Source organism: Oncorhynchus nerka, linkage group LG27 (genome assembly GCF_034236695.1).
Source record: "Oncorhynchus nerka isolate Pitt River linkage group LG27, Oner_Uvic_2.0, whole genome shotgun sequence".
In the NCBI taxonomy this organism is placed as follows: domain Eukaryota; kingdom Metazoa; phylum Chordata; class Actinopteri; order Salmoniformes; family Salmonidae; genus Oncorhynchus; species Oncorhynchus nerka.
In genome coordinates, this window is record NC_088422.1 from 79,892,407 (window position 1) to 79,909,952 (window position 17,546).

General features: G+C 43.2%; 1 protein-coding gene across 7 annotated transcripts in view; it reads right to left on the reverse strand.

The window, feature by feature from the left end:
* chd9 (chromodomain helicase DNA binding protein 9) overlaps positions 1-17,546 on the reverse strand; it is a 161,420-nt gene that overhangs the window by 126,737 nt on the left and 17,137 nt on the right. The window contains exon 1 of one of the 7 annotated variants that reach the window (XM_065012047.1): positions 13,956-14,035. The exons of 4 other annotated variants lie outside the window; for them this stretch is intronic. The gene's annotated coding sequence lies outside the window, so the exon portion shown is untranslated. Of the gene's footprint in view, positions 1-12,000; positions 12,177-13,955; positions 14,036-17,546 lie in introns of those variants that run through there. 2 more of the 7 variants (XM_065012049.1, XM_065012048.1) reach the window with 2 other exon arrangements.

Below are 17,546 nucleotides of genomic sequence, written 5' to 3' on the forward strand. Positions count from 1 at the left end.
ACACTGTTTAATGATATTAGAGCAGAATTATCTCACATGGATAATAGCTGAAAGGGGCACTGAGCTCTTAAGGAGAAAGGCCTACTTCACTTAGCTGATCTGTGTTGCTTTATCGGTTTAATAAGTAGACTAGTATGATTAGTAGGCCTTAAGTAAGTCAGAATCTATGTCAATATTCCTAACTTTCCGTTAGGCGTTGGGGAATCTACAGAGAAAGAGAAGGGGAGAGAGAGGTAGGAAATAAAGAGAGACTGACTGATGTATTTAACCTCTCATCAGTAGTGGCAAACAAAGGTGAAAGCTAAAAGGAAAGCCCTCCTTCCTGACTGGCTAAATAAACAACAGCTTAGCTGCAATATCATTTGCCTCTGCTATCTCCAGCCAATGTCTGAGCACAACTCTCTTAAAAAACCTGCCAGACACCTAACTCTGTGGAAGAACATTGGAACTACAAACACAACAAAACATTGAACTGTACAACTGTAGGAATAACATAAGACTGGTCAAAGTCCAATGTAGAGTATGTGTGGGACGTCACAATGTACACAGTAGGTTGTGTTAACTCCAATCTAGTGCTCATGTGTTTGTCCCCATGCCCATCTCTAGATAAATAAGCCTGTGCTGTGTGTGTGTGTGTGTGTGTGTGTGTGTGCATTCATGTGTCTGTGTATGTGCTTACTAGTGTTAGGCTATATGTGTGTTCTCCCCATGTTTGAGTGGGCATCTGATATAGGCTAGCTGTCAGGCTAGGCCTCGGGAGTTTGGACTCCTGTTCTAGGAGAGACGGAACGAAGGGAACTAAATGACACAACATGTCAATTACCGTCCCTGCAGTGGAGCAAGAACATGTCACATGCCAGAGGGGAGCATCCCATACAACATGAATAAACAATAGGATAGTGGCAGTGGGCCTCACTCTCACAGAAACAGAGCCTCACTCTCACAGAAACAGAGCCTCACTCTCACAGAGACAGAGCCTCACTCTCACAGAGACAGAGCCTCACTCTCACAGAGACAGAGCCTCACTCTCACAGAGACAGAGCCTCACTCTCACAGAGACAGAGCCTCACACTCACAGAGACAGAGCCTCACTCTCACAGAGACAGAGCCTCACTCTCACAGAGACAGAGCCTCACTCTCACAGAGACAGAGCCTCACTCTCACAGAGCCCCTGAAAAAGATCAATGCACAGCTGTAGAACACTGTCAAGAACACAGGTAAAAAATACTGTATGTATAGTGTAAATCAGGGAGCTATTTTAACAACAGTTCTTTCAGAGACTTGGCCTAAACAGTATGCAGCCATGTTATGTACTGCATGTTGAGCTTGAACACCTGATCACCTGATATGGAGTACAGTGCGCTGATGTATAGTACACTAAGGGGTTCACTGGGACGGACAGACAGCATCCTTTAAGTCTGGGACGACATCATAATGCAAAAGACGAGAGAGAGAGAGAGAGAGAGAGAGAGAGAGAGAGAGAGAGAGAGAGATAGGTAGGTAGGAGCAACAGATAGAGAAAGCTAGGAAGAGATTCAATAACACCCATGTATATGTAGATTCATACACAGGAAGGCTTTTAGCTGCCAGCGACTGGCTCTGCACAGGGTGTATTGTCTCTCTAGGCTGATGATGTGTTGGTGAAAACAAGGAAGAAATAGGAACAGTGAACACAGGCAGGCAGCCAGGCACACATGCTTAAATGGTCACATGGCTTGGTGGAGCTGTGGCGCTTTGGCAACCCAACGGTTAACATGCAAATAGGCCTCCCGGCAGAGAAATTAGTGTGCTGGGGGGGCTTCCCTCAAAGTGTGAGTGAGTGAGTGAGTGAGTGAGTGAGTGAGTGAGTGAGTGAGTGAGTGAGTGAGTGAGTGAGTGAGTGAGTGAGTGAGTGAGTGAGTGAGTGAGTGAATGAGTGAGTGAGAGAGAGAGAGAGAGAAAAAGAAAGAAAGAGATACTGAGGGAGCCAGAGGCACAGGTGTGAGTCTAAACAGTCCATTATAACATCATCACAGACTCAGAGCCTGTATTAGTGTGCCTGCCACTCTTACTTCTGCCTCCCCCTGAGGGCCTTTGAGTAGGACTCCACTAAAACGCTGTTAGGGAAATTGACATTTATCATCCTAGGGCAGGATGGAACTCGCACTATAATTGTGCACACACATAGCCAATCATAGAGCCCACAAAACTAACCATATCAACAGTTAGCCTATATTTTCACCCACTAGGTAGTGCTGTAATGCTGGATGTATAAGCTAGTAGGAGACAGTTGTAACAGAGAGCTGAGCAAGTGAACAGTGTTCCTTCAGAGAACATATAGGAGACAGTGTGTGGTACTGGTCCCTAGAACTTTAATCAATGACAGCCTACTTTTCTTTTTATGAGTAATAAAGTGCATAGTGCAGGAATAATAGAGATGACCCACTGCTTCTCTCTCACTTCAGCCTTTGCCTAAACGTTTTCCCTTTTAAAATATCTGAAGTCTACCTAGAAGTCAACCTTTGACGTCGACTCTTCCTTAAAATCACTCCTCACAGCAAAGTGTGTTGCGTCTTTGTGCGTAACGTCCCTAAAAATAGTTATTGGCCTTGTGTTGTGAGAGGGATAATACCAGCAGTATACAACACTACTCACCTTCCCAGTTCCCAACCATAGCCTAATCAGAGATCAAACCTACTGCCTGGTTAATGGAATATAGATTAGTCTGTCAGGAGGTGGGGAAGAGATTAGGCCTGTTAATTAGGCCTATGGCTGTGGACCAATTTAAAGTCATGCATGGAGAGTGAGGAAAGAGGTAGAGAGGAGAGAGAGGAGAGAGATGGAGTGTGTGTATGAGAGAAAGAGATAGAGAGGGGGAGGTAGAGAGGTGTAGTTGATAAATGAAAGGGGGCACACTGCACGGCGATGCTTCCTGAACCAATTAAAAAGAGCATCAGGCCTTAATGATCCTTCACAGGGTAGGAGAGGAAATGTAAGGTGTGCTGGCGCTAACCTCTTGTCCCGGGGAGAGGCTAATAACAGAAGTGACACTCAGTGGGCTAACAGGGCTTACAGGTCCTCCGTCCTCACTCTCTGACCTGGTCCACTTTGACCTGTGCTGTCACAGCCTGGCTGGCACACAGCTCTAGCAGGTCACATGGCAGCAGGGCCTTAGGCAGAGCTGCAGTAGTACAATATATGGCATTTAACTGGGCTGTATTCACATAGGGTTGACCCAAACCATACTGTCTGGCTCTGATAGAATAAGAAAATAGTGGAATGTTGGATGTGTAACCAGGCAAATGGCCAGCCCAGTACAGCTCAGATTAGTTTGGCTCAGTGTGAAAAGGGTACTGCTTGCCTGTATCTGGATGGAGGAGCGGAGGTGGAGAAATGTGGTTGGCAGAAGGACAGACATGTTACAGAGTTAAGTCTAATACCATAGCCTAATTAGGCTAATGTTCTGCAGACCATGTGTGGTAGGCTAGGCCTACAGATTAGGAAGAGGGAAACGACAGGGAATTATCCATTCTGTATAGAAACACTATCAATAAAGTTGTATTGAATTTAAAAATCTAGTGTTCTTATTCCTTATGTGAGGGATAATCGAGGGGCTATGCGTTCTATGGAAAATAATGGATGACGTGAAAGGTGTGGTGTGTTCCAAAATGCACCAGGGGAGTGAAACTGACCTTCAACAGAGTTGCATTACTTTCCTGAGAACGCATAGCCCCTCTTCAATTATCTCTTTTATACCACGGCTATAATTTAACACATTTGCCGCTCAAAGAAACTTGTTAGTTTAGCTAACCAAACCATCAGTCATAGCTTGCCATTATGAAAATCTGATTCAACAATGCCAGTAAAGTTTTCAATTCAAGTTTTGCTTTAAAAAGCAGCTCAAACATAGAACATGTAAGAATGAACTATAGCCATTGAGTTCTACCGCGCTAATATAAGGAATTATACAACGGGTGGGTCTAATCCTGAATGCTGATTGGTTAAAACCGCATTCCATTTGGTGTCTATTCCACAAGTTACCACCGGTTAAATCTATGAAGTTAAACTGCCTAATTACTCTGTTCCATCTGACTGCGCAATTCACTGTCTCGTCAACCCAGCCAAGCAATTTATAAACTTAATCTCCACTATGAAAAGCATCTAGACATTCTCACATTTATTTTAAACTAACATTTAGTTTTCAACAGTGGAGATTTGTATAAACCTTGCTGTCTGTCTCTCCGACATTTGCAACATTGCTTCAATATTAAAATTCAATCTCCAGCTGTCCCATAATAATGAACGTGTCGGGAGTCGGGACGAGACAGACAGACAGGCAGCGTTTTTCAGCCAGTCGAAATCATGAGGCAGCTGGCATCATTTTATGGATATATACAAAAGAAAAGTAAATTGAAAAAATGTAAAAAGTGAAGCTAGTTCGCAGTCTTTCCAGATTCAATTTGAAGTGATTGTGTTAGCTGTGTTGTTGGCTAGCTCCTCTGAACAACAGTTCGCTGACGAGTGAGCACATTTTCTATGCCAGGAAAAATCCCGCCTCATTAGCTCATTGTTATGGATGTGTTCAAATAAATGTCACTAGAAAACAGTGTAAACAAATGCAAATGCAGCTACTTTGCTGTTATTCTGGCTGCACTTTTTGACATGACTGTAAGTTAGCCGTAGTTGGCTAACTAGCAAGCAAGAGATAAGAACTTTACCAGCCATTATGGCAATGGAACATTTAGAACGAACGACTGGGTCGCGTCCATACTGTAGATACAGAACAAAAAGACAGAACGACTGAGTCGCGTCTCTGGCAACCGAACCGATAGAACAAACGACCAGCCGGCATGAGTAGCAACCCTAGATTTGTGTCGGGACTATATCTTGTGGAAGGATGAAATAGTATGAATAAAATCATTTAAATGTTTTTAATTAAAATTGGTCAATCATTATATGAATATGTTGGTAACTGGTTGTATAAAAGTGATAATGCCTAAGAAGCCGGTGTTTAGAGGATATATTGGCTTGGTCTCGGGCCTGACAACACCAGTGCAAATATATCCTCCAAACACCGGCTTCTCAGCATTATTACTAAAATAACTCACACTCTAGAATGCCCTTCAAGCCAATCAGAAACAAGTATTCAACAATGCCATGGTATAAACATGAATAACATTATGTTCCCAGTCCAAAGTTACATATTATACTGTATAAGCCTAGGCCTCATTTCCTAAGAAATGCACTTACACTACTAGGTGGTATAATGGTATTAAACACTGTAGATCTATACACAGGAGAACTATAGCTTCAACCAAGTACACACTCCTAGTATGCTAGGCTGTGTGTGTTGGCTTTCCTCTCTGGTCTGTTGGAGATATTTATAGTTATTACCCAGAAAGCTCTAAGGCCCAGGCCAAGACACACACACACACACACACACACACACACACACACACACACACACACACACACACACACACACACGCAGGCACTTGCACACATACACACAGCTTGGCATGTTAATTCCTTGCAAATGCAGCGATTAGCAATTCACATAGGTTATGATATCATTAGCCGTACCTGCCATGGCAGAGGGCTGCACCATCACACCCATTACACATCCTCAAATAGCTCCCAATGAAGAAGCTTTACTAACAGCCACCTATTAGCTTTCCATTAGTCATTCAGTTAACTGACTCCTTCATTTCATTAAGAGAGGCATGCGATGGCCATTTGCATCTCTGAGAGGGATGGTGATAGGAGTGGTTCATGGATGGACTGGGACTGGGCAGGGTAAGGTAGTTTGGGCCTGGTCGTTAGGGATTCTATAGGATAGCAGAGGGGTGACAGAGGGAAGAGGGCAGTCTGGGGTCATTGAAGATGATGCTGTATCTCTCATTAGCACAGTATGAGCAGCCTACTTACCGGGGAGGGGATTCTAACAACAGTGGTTCCCTTAGGGCTTAGACCAGCGATTCTCAACTCATTTGGGCAGAGGTTTTGAATGGGTCTCGCACAGGATGTCTGAGCAAAAAATTTAATATAAATGAAAAAGATTGTCCAGTCTGAACTTCACCAATTTAAACCAGGTAGAAAGTGTGTAGAAATTATAATGAACTTACATTTTAAAATAATCTCTGAACAAATTGTCTTCAATCACAGCATTTTCAATATAGAGCTATTAGCAGCGGTATTTGGGTCTCAAACCAGTGAGTTTATTAACATTCTTCAACATTCTGTTTTCAACATATTTATTAACATTCTGTCCATGTAATTATTGACAATGAAAGAGGTGGGAATGTTGTTTCCTTTTCATATAATTGATACATGTACCGTAATTTCTGGACTATTAAGCGCACCTGAATATAAGCCGCACCCACTGAATTAAAAAAATATATGTATTTTGTACATAAATAAGCCGCACATGTCTATAAGCCGCAGTTGCCTACCGGTACATTGAAACAAATGAACTTTACACAGCCTTTAAACGAAACACAGCTTGTGACAAAAATAAATAGGCTTTTAAAAGAAACACGGCTTGTAACAAAAATAAATGGGCTTTTAAACGAAACACGGCTTGTAACAAAAATAAATAGGCTTTTAAACGAAACACAGCTTGTAACAAAAAATGTAAAAATAGCAGTAAACAGTAGCCTACCAAGAAAGTCATTGGTCACTATCTTCCTCCTCCTGTGCACTGAAACCACTGAAGTCATCTCCTTCGGTGTCGGAGTTGAATAGCCTCAGAATTGCTTTATCCGATGTTGGATCGTTTTCATTGTCGCTCTCTTCACTTTCATCCGGAGGCAAATTCCCAGCTGAGCTCATGCTGCCCTCTTCAACACGCAGCAGTCCAGCCTTTTGAAACCCGTTGATGATAGTGGATTTTTTGACAATGCTCCACGCTGTCAGGACCCACTGGCAGACTTGACCATAAGTTGCTCTTCGCATGCGGCCCATTTTAGTGAAGGATTTCTCCCCACTTGTCATCCAAGCCTCCCACTGAACACCGTCAGTTCCTCACGCTGCCGTTTCCAACGTCTTATCATCGACTCATTAAGGCCAAGCTCCCGTGCAGCAGCTCTATTTCCTTTTCCAACAGCCAGATCGATCGCCTTCAACTTAAAAGCTGCATCATATGCATTTCTCCGTGTCTTTGCCATGATGAGGGTGACAAAATGACTACCGTAATCAGAATGATGGGAAGTTTGAGCGCGCTCGATTTACGTCACATTATGTGACGGTGCTCAGTTTTTTGGCGGCATGAATCTTGTGAAAGCGGGAAAAATTCATAAATTAGCATTGTATAAGCCGCGAGGTTCAAAGCGTGGGAAAAAAGAAGCGGCTTATAGTCCGGAAATTACGGTACTATCAATAGAGCATTCAAAATTGTTTCCCATATTATATTTTGGATATTCTTTTTCATGATGCGAATGTTGGCTCGTAACTGAGACAACCTGGTTCAATTTGGGTCCCGAGGCAAAACCAACTGTGAACAACTGGCTTAGACCAACTCATCTTTACTGCTTGTTCAGAGAGAGAGAGAGCGGTGCAGTCAAGCAAATTTAAGAGGGCATTTTAAGGCTGGCTTAGACAGGTCTGTGTGTGTGTGTGTGTGTGTGTGTGTGTGTGTGTGAAAAATGAGAGAGAAACTGAGAGCCAATTCATCTAGAGGATTTCTCCTCCACAATCACTAGATGTAACAGTGTAACCACAGCCACATCATCTGTCAGCCTGACCGACAGGTTCATTTCAGCACAGCTCCCAGCAGACTGCATGGCCCTCTATGATGGACTGAGCTGATTCAGGAGAACATAAGAATGAAAACATCTATCAATGGGTGTTCCCCCACAATTGTCAAATATATGGTCATAGGCACCCACAGGCGATGTTGGGCACCCCCAAGACTCAATGTATAATTGGAACTATGAGCCTCAGAGCGCAGAGCCAGGGTGGAGATCCCTATGGGTCTACAACGTTAGGCACAGGTGGTTGGTGGCACCATAAATGGGGAGTACGGACTCGTGGTTTCATAGGAACCATTGGCTCCGTTCCAGCCATTATTATGAGCCGTCCTCCCCTCAGCAGCCTCCACTGGCGTTTGGCTATGATGGAGTAGAGAGGTGTAGGTGGGGGAAACAGCAGGGGGCTCACATCACTGTTAGACCTTTACAGTTCCTTCATTATTGAAGCTCTGGAAAGAAGGAGTATAGCTGCTGGCTAGGAGATACACACACGCACACAGGCACACACACAAGTACATACTGAGACAGCTGTGCATGCATACACATGAGTGTTGTGCACGCACACACAGATCATAAGCACATTTACACACACGTCACAAACAGTGAGAGAGAGAAAGGCTGGGTTTAACTTCCTCCTCCAGAGCAGGACAGAGCAGAGGGAGACAGGGGCCTGTGCGAAGGGACGGCTGTGTGGGGGGCGAGGAAGAGACAGGAAGGATGAAAACCATCCCAGAAACACAGGCAGGGGCACGAGAGGGAAAGGATTTTCAAATTTCCTCTATCACATAATTTAGACAAAAAGGATTTTCACAAATTTCTAAACATAGGCCTATTCCTTGCTTGAGAACTGAGAAATGAACCAGCATTGTCTGGAGGTAATATACAAAATAGTATGATTTATGCATGCAAATTAGCAATTGGTGGGTTCATTGCCATCCTATAGTTCTCCATAATAAAAGGTTAAATCAGGAGAAGGCAGGTTGCTAGCAGCAAAAAAAGCAGACATCAGTGCTGCAACTGAGCAATTGCACCCCAACGTAGGCAGAAAATATTTTTGCTATCTCAGATTGTTCTGACGATTCTCACATACAAATGGGGCAAAAAATTATTTAGACAGCCACCAATTGTGCAAGTTCTCCCACTTAAAAAGATGAGAAAGGCCTGTAATTTTCATCATAGGTACACTTCAACTATGACAGACAAAATGAGAAAAGTTTATGAATTTATTTGCAAATTATGGTGGAAAATAAGTATTTGGTCAATATCAAAAGTTTCTCAATAGTTTGTTATATACCCTTTGTTGGCAATGACAGAGGTCAAATGTTTTCTGTAAGTCTTCACAAGGTTTTCACACACTGTTGCTGGTATTTTGTCCCATTCCTCCATGCAGATCTCCTCTAGAGCAGTGATGTTTTGGGGCTGTTGCTGGGCAACACAGACTTTCAACTCCCTCCAAAGATTTTCTATGGGGTTGAGATCTGGAGACTGGCTAGGCCACACCAGGACCTTGAAATGCTTCTTACGAAGCCACTCCTTCGTTGCCCGGGCAGTGTGTTTGGGATCATTGTCATGCTGAAAGACCCAGCCACGTTTCACCTTCAATGCCCTTGCTAATGGTAGGCTTTGTTACTTTGGTCCCAGCTCTCTGCAGGTCATTCCCTAGGTCCCCCCATGTGGTTCTGGGATTTTTGCTCATCGTTCTTGTGATCATTTTGACCCCACGGGTGAGATCTTGCGTGGAGCCCCAGATCGAGGGAGATTATCAGTGGTCTTGTATGTCTTCCATTTCCTAATAATTGCTCCCACAGTTGATTTCTTCAAACCAAGCTGCTTACCTATTGCAGATTCAGTCTTCCCAGCCTGGTGCAGGTCTACAATTTTGTTTCTGGTGTCCTTTGACAGCTCTTTGGTCTTGGCCATAGTGGAGTTTGGAGTGTGACTGTTTGAGGTTGTGGACAGGTGTCTTTTATACTGATAACAAGTTCAAACAAGTGCCATTAATACAGGTAACGAGTGGAGTACAGAGGAGCCTCTTAAAGAAGAAGTTACAGGTCTGTGAGAGCCAGAAATCTTGCTTGTTTGTAGGTGACCAAATACTTATTTTCCACCATAATTTGCAAATAAATTCATTAAAAAATCCTACAATGTGATTTTCTGGATTTTTTTTCTAATTTTGTCTGTCATAGTTGAAGTGTATCAATGATGAAAATTACAGGCCTCTCTCATATTTTTAAGTGGGAGAACTTGCACAATTGGTGGCTGACTAAATACTTTTTTGCCCCACTGTATAAACTTTATTGGGAGGAAGGATGTTTGACATGCTTTTTACTTTTTACATTTAAATCATGATGAAAGTGGACATTTTAGGACCCCTTTTTAGACCTATAAATGCCTCCTGTAAAACCTTATGATCCTTGAACCGTACATGATACAGACAACAAATTGGTTCATTATACTCCTTATAGAGGCTCTAACAAATGGGGAATGTCTAGATTCTGAAATACACATTTTCACATTAATTCATTCAATATAAAAAACATGCATATGAACATCTCAAAAGTACCCTTTACAAGTACATGACATTTCCAGTGGGTTCTGTGCTAATTCTGAAGTTGTGATACATTTTATGAGCACCGCCAACAGAGTGAATGGGAAAATGGATTGAAAGGGCTGTGATTGGTTAATGATCTATTCTATAATGTACATTTCTACGTATAAAATTGATCATATCTACAAAAGTACCAGAGAGCTCTCTCTGGAAATTTGACATTTTTGACAAGTACATTGTTCTAAACAATATGTTTTAAAAAATAAGCAAAATCAAAAATAATAAATGAATGTGATTTTTTTTTTTCAGAATCTAGGGGCGGCATGTAACCTAGTGGTTAGAGCGTTGGGACAGTTACCGAAATGTTGCAGGTTCGAATCCCCAAGCTGACAAGGTACAAATCTCTCCTTCTGCCCCTGAACGAGGCAGTTCCCCGGTAGGCCGTCCTTGTAAAAAATTATTTGTTCTTAACTGACTTGCCTAGTTAAATAAAGGTTACACACATACTCCACATTTGAGATAACACTATAAGAAGTATAATGACAGCAAGATGTTGTCTGTATCATGTACAGATCATAAGGTCTTACGGGCATGTATAGGTCTAAAAAAGGGCCTAAAATTGCCAATTTTCTAGAAAATGGTTTGTGGTACAAATGTTAAAAGCATGTCCTGCATCCTTCCTCCCAATTAAGTTTCTATTTGAGAATTGACAGAACAATCAGATCGTTGGGAGAAAGGAAATCCGCCTAAGCTGGCTTGGAATCGCCCAACTATGGCCACACACATTCAACTGAGGACAACAGACAGACATGTAGTTCTGTTCTGAGCAGGAATGTTAAGAAAGTCTATAAATAAAATGAATGATCCACGCCACAACACTAAGCATTTCATACTGACAACTCAGCAGACAGGACAGTCTTGAGGTGAGGGCATTCAAAATAACAGCAGCTTCGTGGCAGTATAGCAAGAGCAACCATGTGATTCAACATTCCACAGAGATTGATTTAATTTATATGAAGGCCAAATGCCACAGACCAATAGGCCAGTGAAAACATTGAAACCTGTAGCCTAGTAATTGCACTGAGCAACAGAGGATTGAGTTATATAGGAAGGAATTCACAGGATTCTTCCAACATATTCACCTCAGTCATCCAAGCAGGACGTATGCCTACAACATTCTGAGAGAAAAGAGCAACCCTCCATTTTGTACACTGAAATGTTAAAACATTAACTTAATGGTGGCAGCAGTCTCTGTAAACATGAGTCATAGTGTGCATGGTTAGTGACAGTAGGCCAACTGCATGTGTTGTAGACTAGAGGTATAAAACTCAACTTTATCCAAGGCAGACAGAGGATAGTGTTAGCCTACATTTTGTCCCCTTCCACAGAGTCAGTGTAATGTTGTGAAATAAAGTGTTTCTCTGTGTAAACAAACCCTTGACTCAGGGCCCAGCGCCATGGAAACCAGTGAACATACCCGGCTAGGAACCAGCAGCTACCTGACAAACCTGTCTGATCGCTTTGAGACTCCTGTGTGAAAAATTACAAACTAACTAACTATCACACACACACACACACAAAGCAACTGTCATCTCCGTGGAATAGTTAAGCTAACACAAACACAAACCAACAAGTGTTCCTTAGACATAAAAGCAAAAGAGGCACACTGTGTGAAGTATAGCCGACACATAAAGCACAATTAGCCAGAAGATCCGACCTGCTTACTTATAGCTGCACTAGGGTCGGACAGCACGACCGTGTAGATCAGGACACCGTAGAGCCGGCTTGGAAAATGTACTTCAATCCAGGGGTGAGAAACGAGTTGTATTCCTAGTTGTGCTATTATCCCAACTGTTACAAGATTGAATAACTGCTACTTTTCCAGAACGCTTCCCTTTCCTCCTCATGCTAGGTAGCAGAAGCCACATGCGTTGAGCAACAAAGGATAGTCAGCCTACGTCGTCGCGCTGTTATAATGTCAAAATAAAAGTTGTGTGGGGAATGGCTTTGTACATGTTAAACTCTCCCAAAACTATGGCTGTACCATAATATAATTAATTGGTAATAATTTATTGATAATTGGCAATGAAAATTATGTTAACAAAGGCAAAATTGTTGGAACAAATAAATAAATTATTGAAAGACAAACACAACAACTTCTAGTGTGTGGCTGTTTATTGCCTTTGCTGTCAAGGGTGGATTAACAATGACATGGACTACCAATTAATTATTGTACTTCAGAAAAGCATCTATAGTTTTGGTAAAGTTTGACCTATGGTCCTTTCAAAACAACTTGGAACTCTAGAAAGATGCCCGAGTTTCCGACTTGGAATTACAATTGGATGACCACTCAAAAAACAGTTGTGAGTTCCCAGTTGTCTTGAACGCAGTGAATTCTGAAATGTCAGAATTTCCAGTGTTTTTGAATGTGGCAATATACTAAACCATTCCCCACCCGCAACTTTTCATTTTTTGTTTGTTATTTATTTATTTAAATTTTACCCCCTTTTCGTGGTATCCAGTTGTTAGTAGTTACTATCTTGTCTCATCGCTACAACTCCCGTACGGGCTTGGGAGAGACGACGGTCGAAAGCGATGCGTCCCCCGAAACACAACCCAACCACGCCGCACTGCTTCTTAACTGCTTCTTAACACAGCGCGCATCCAACCCGCATCCAACACAGAAGCCAGCCGCACCAATATGTCGGAGGAAACACCGTGCACCCGGCGACCTGGTTAGCGCGCACTGCGCCCGGCCCGACACAGGAGTTGCTGGTGCGCGATGAGACAAGGATATCCCAACCGGCCAAACCCTCCGTAACCCGGAACGCTAGGCCAATTGTACGTCGCCCCATGGACCTCCCGGGTCGCGGCCGGCTCCGACAGAACCTGGGCGCGAACCCAGAGTCTCTGGTGGCACAGCTAGCACTGCGATGCAGTGCCCTAGACCACTGAGCCACCCAACTGTTATTTTGACATTTCCACAGCATGGGGACGAAACGGGCAGCTTTCCAGAAAAACTAGCAGTCGTTCAAACTTCCCGGTGTAACAGTTGGGTAAATGGGACAATTTTGAGTGCACTGCATTTCTCACCCCTATATTGAGGTAGGTTTTCTGAGCCATATATCACGCTAGCTCCCCAGTGTCTTGATCTACACAGTCATGCTGTCCGACCCTAGCACAGCTGTAAGCAAGCGGGCCGGTTCTGCTGGCTAAAAGCATAATGTCATGATCCACAGTCCAAATGCCTTTCCCCATTTAGTGCTGGGTTCCCTATTTAGAGCTAAACTAAGTCTAACTGAATGAGAGCCTCTGAAAGTCTCATTAGAGTCCCTGTAGAGTAGACTGTGTAAATCTGTTCTCCACTTTCTCTCCCCAGAGACAGATTATGCTAGGCAGGCTAGCGTTCAGCGGGCTGTCTGGTGGTTGAGCTGAATTCATTCCTGTCAGCCAGTGAAAGGTTAACCTGACTGCAGCTCAAGGAAGAGGTTATGTTGGGTTGTGTCACCCCTCACATTCCTCTCACACAAAACCTCATGTTAGCACTGAACCCGCTGGCTATCGCACGCTCCTCTCCAAACCCCTAGCCAGCCAACATAGTCAAAGCTATTTAATCCCCTGTGAGCGGGGGAGAGAGAGAAAAAAATGCAGAATAAAAGAGAATGGGTTTTTATTCAGACCTACTGTGCAGTTTGGGGCTGGCAAGGCTCCCACATGCTCCTCACAGTCTAGGCTAAATCCAAGTACAACACTCTCACCCCTCCCACTACAAACTAGCCACCCATTTCCTCCTCTAGTGTCCCCCCACAGCCCGCCCCTTCCGTCCACAGCCAAGACCTCCCCACTTTAAATAGAGTTGACTTCCTGTTCACCTTTGACCCCCCACTAGATCCCACCCACTCCTGGCAGGCCTCCACTACCAGCAGGCAGTGGTAGAGGCCGGATGAGGCCGGATGACTGGGGGAACAGAGAGAGACAGTCATAAAGAGAGAGATAGGCAGTCAGAAAGAGAGAGAGGCAGTCAGAAAGAGCTAGGGAGAGAAAGAGAGAGAGGCTATGTGCACACTGCCCACAAAATGAGGTAGAAACTGAGCTGCACTTCCTAACCTCCTGCCAAATGTATGACCATACTAGAGACACATTTTCCCTCAGATTACACAGACCTAAAAATAATTTGAAAACAAATACATTTTTGATAAACTCCCATATCTATTGGGTGAAATACCACAGTTTAAAATCACAGCGGCAAGATTTGTGACCTGTTGCCACAAGAAAAGGGCAACCAGTGAAGAATAAACACTATTGTAAATACATCCTATATTTATGTTTATTTATTTTCCCTTTTGTACTTTAACTATTTGCACATTATTACAACACTGTATATAGAGATAATATGACATTTCAAATATATTTTTTCTTTTGGAACTTTTGGAGTGTAATGTTTACTGTCAATTTGTTATTGTTAATTTCACTTTTGATTATTATCTATTTCACTTGCTTCAGCAATGTAAACATATGTTTCCCATGCCAATAAAGCCCCATAAATTGAACATTGAATTGAGAGATCAAGAGAGACTGATAGACCTACAGACCAGAGAGAGAGCCAGCCGCAGCCAGAGAAACAGCCAATCATATCTCAGCCTCATGGAGGGCAGGTTTCCCGTGGCAGGAACCCCTCCCCCTTCGGAGAGTAGAGCAGTGACTTGGTGTCAGGTTTCAAGGCTGACTGCAGCACTCTCTGCCTGGCTGGCTGACTGGCTGGGAGTTACATAAACTTCACCCAGGAAGGTCAGGAAGCAACAAAGACAGCAATTCAGTGGGGCCCACAGCCACAGACACCCTCAGCTGAGTCGCCCCCCCCACCACCACTCTAGTTTCAACGCCCCCAGAGGCCAGAGGAGGGGGTGAGGGGAGAGTCACAGAATAAACCTAAACCACTGATGCACTGAGTCAGACAGGAGGCACCTGCTGTACTGCACAGCAGCTCATCATCATGTTTTGCTTTTTTCCCTCACACTACACAGCTGATTCAAATAATCAAAGCTTGATGATGACTTGGTTATTTGAATCAGCGGTGTAGTGCTGTGGGCAAAAACCAAAACATGCACCCGGGCAGTGCCCAGGACCGAGTTTGTGAAACCCTGGTCTATAAAATTGTCTCTATTTATAAAAATAGTGAATCAGGTTATTACTACCCTAAAGGGTTGTGCCTGTCCCATCGATAACCCTATGGCAGTGTGCTGTACATAGGCACACTGAGTACATCTTCCAACAGACCAAGCAAAGACTAATTCATATTGCCTTGGTATGACCATATCCAACCAGGCCCTTTCATATCCAGCTCCAACACCCTTTATCATACTGCTGTCTTCACAATGATTGGGAACAAAGGCCCTCTGTCTAGAAGTCACTCTCTGTGTGTCTAACAGTGAACAGAACCAGCCCATGTCACAGCCAAGCACTAGCTCCCAAGGTCTAGGCCTACAACTGGCAGGAGACTAGGGATGGGTGGTATACTATATTTTATTATATACCGGTATTGATGCACGGACCGGTTTGGGTTTTTACTTTACCTTGTAAAGCTATATATTATTGTTTGGTTTGTTAAATATGTTACGCCACTCCGCCGCGTGTAATAATGGCAGTTTACTCCGTTTGCTACTTGAGTCATTTCTCTCCCTCTCTACTTCCACACACACCAAGCACCACATCTTGTCACTCAAGCAGAACAGTTTTTTGCGCTACTACGAGTCACAACAACAAAAGTGACAGTCTGCATATATCTTACTGTCTGCAAACAGCTAGTTTCTCTTTTCTTAGCAAGTTGTGGCTAAAATAAATTATGTTAGCTGCTAATACTAATTGCTAGTTAGTTGGCTAGTTAGCCAGCTAAATGTACTTAGTCAGAGCAAACGTAGCTAGAAAGCTAGCTAATACAGCCTGATACCAGTGCTGGTGTAGGCCTACATCAGCACGTTGTTTGTGCAACGGTGTATTCTAAATCAGAAGAATTGGTAAAGCATGAATATTTTAGCTATATCAAAACTACAGTAAGAGAAAACATTTAATGTAACATTAATTGGGGTCCAGTAGGAAACACTGACCAACACTTTGGTTCCTCCCATGTGTCACAATAACCACTCCCTGGCTTTTTCATTTGTTGTTATGTCAAACAACACTGTTTTCAAAGTGCCCACTACATTCCAACATTCAAAAACCTCAAATATCGTCAAAAATGTGAAACATATTGTGAAATGATATTTTGGCCATATCGCCCAGCCCTACTTTATAGTACTGGGGTGAAAAAACATATTATCCATTAGTAGTGATAATGTGTAATGCAAAACATTTGCTTGCTATCTCGGCAAGCGGACCAGAGCAGCATTGATCATGGCTGGGCCTCAAGAACAAGACAGAATCCATCCAGGTCTCCATCATTAAAGACAGACGGAAATCCTAATTAGCCACATGCAGTGCAGGCTAGGGACAGACACAGTGATTAATTTGTCAATCGGGAGGTGCCAGAACAAAATGTGAGCGCGAGAGGGTGGTGATCTAGGGACCTCTGAGGTACCAGAACGCATTACAGAAAGAAGAAAATCACTTATAGTAAAGCATTGCATGCATCTCACCACATTTGCGTAGTGGTATAGATCAGTAGAGTAGAGGCACTTACAGAAGAAGTTGCACACATGGATAACATTTTTAGTGGCCTAGGATCTGGGAATAAAATGTACTTTTATAAACGCATTTCATGCAATTCTACATCATTTTACGTGACTGGAGATTTTGGCAGAATCTTTTTAATGCCTCATTCAAAACATGGGAATTCGGGATTGGGAAATCTCTGACTTCCGACTTCAGTGTGTTCAAGACAACTGGGAAATTGGGGAAAAAACAAGCTCCGAATGGGAAAATTTGATTTGAAAGGTCATCCAACTCGGAATTCCAAGTTGGGAACTCAGGCCTCTTTCTAGAGCTCCGACTTTCCGACCTGAAAAAGTCATGATTTGACTTAGTTTTTTCCCCAGAGTTCCCAGTTGTCATGAAAGCACCATAATACCGCACAAATGACGGAAATGACAGGCTACTTTGACACTGACAAACTGAAATCAATAAAAATGACCTTGTCTTGAATCCATCAATAGTCCAGGCCTAGGTGTGTGGAGACACATATTGTAGGTTACAATGTGAGAAAGAAATTATAGTCCTAAAAATGGTTTCCCGTTTCACTGACTCACCCAATGATGCGCAGCTCACTGGCTGGTGAT